Consider the following 1,482-nt stretch of genomic DNA (forward strand, 5'->3'; position numbering starts at 1 on the left):
CAGTGCCTGGTACATTCAAATGTTTGTTGAGTGGCTGCTATAAATATTTTCCCTGGAACTTCCCCAATCTAGGATAGGAATTATGAAGCCTCACTGTCTCCTTGTAGCCTAAGCCTTTACCCGTTACCACTTCTGGAACTGGATGGAGTTAGCTCTTTTGGGAAATATGACACAATTCTCGACAAACTTTGAAGCTGTTAGCCAGGGCCTCGGCATCTGTTGCTTTACCATTGAAATGCTGCCACCTTCCGGATATGGTGTGACAAGGAGCCAGCAGCTGTGGCCGGCTTCCTGAGAGTGGAAGCCAGAGGGAAGCCCGCCAGCCCAGCCCCATGGTAGTCAAAAGCAGGAATCCAAGCCCCTTGGGCAGGGGGCGGGGGCGGTATTCCCATACAGGGTTTGATCCAACCCTGTTTGGACCCAACCAGGTTTGACAGACTGCTGGGAAATGACATAAAACTCTCCCTGACCTTTGGGAAGTAGGTCACAGCATCAAACTGGCATGGTCTCTTCTGTGACAGGCTGCTCTTTGATCCTGAGATTCTTCACTTGATGTGGGCATTGAGAATAATTTTCAAGATTTCTTCTCTGGTCTTGGAGTGACTTTGGCCTGCTTGGTCTTAGAGGTTTGGCACAACCATGGTCCAGGGTGGGACTGAGGCTTCCATTCCATGGAAGACCAGAAGTTTCCCTTCTTCCAGTAAGACCTGGTGTTGAGAGGTGGGTTGGAGAGCTCAGCATGGGAGGGGACAAGGGTTCCCACCAAAGGCAGTTCCATTTTCTTCATTCCCCCAAGTCAGTCTTAACAATTTCTGGATGTAGAGGTTTTAAGATTCATCTCTTTGCCCTGACCACTGCCCTGACCCCAGCTCCCCTTACCCCATGACTCTTCACAGAGCTCCCTTCCTCTTATCCCCGTATCACCAAGCTCTCCTTCATACATCTGAGTTATCTTAAAATGCATCCCTGAGCAGAATCCTGTGCTCTGAAATCTCAAATGTTCTTCAGTATCCAAAAGCTGAGGTCTAAATTCATTTGAGGCTTTAAAAACCCTTATTACAGGGTTGGTGTACTTTCTAATCATATACCCCATATGCCCTTATCCCTTCCTTTCTGCCACCTGACCCGGTCGGTGTACCTGATACTCTAGTAATAATAGACTATTTCCTCAAGTGCACCTTTTGCTTTTATTTCTTCCTATATTTTCTGTCAGTTTTGCTGTACATGGTCTTAAGCCTCGGTTTCCTTGTCTATCAAATTGAGAAAATAATGCCTCATAGTCTTGTGGAGATTAAATAACAGATATCTATAAAACCCTTTAGCTGCGCTTGACACATAATCAGCTCCCCCCAAATGTAGCTGTTGTTAGTTTCATTGTGGTTTTCCTTGCTCATGTCTGCTTATGCCCGTCATTTTTATTTTATTTTATTTTTTTAAATTTATTTTTTTTTAACTTTTTTTTTTTTTTTTTTTTTTTTTTTT

This window comes from Herpailurus yagouaroundi, unplaced genomic scaffold (genome assembly GCF_014898765.1).
Source record: "Herpailurus yagouaroundi ecotype Mexico unplaced genomic scaffold, PumYag 188, whole genome shotgun sequence".
In the NCBI taxonomy this organism is placed as follows: Eukaryota; Metazoa; Chordata; class Mammalia; order Carnivora; family Felidae; genus Herpailurus; species Herpailurus yagouaroundi.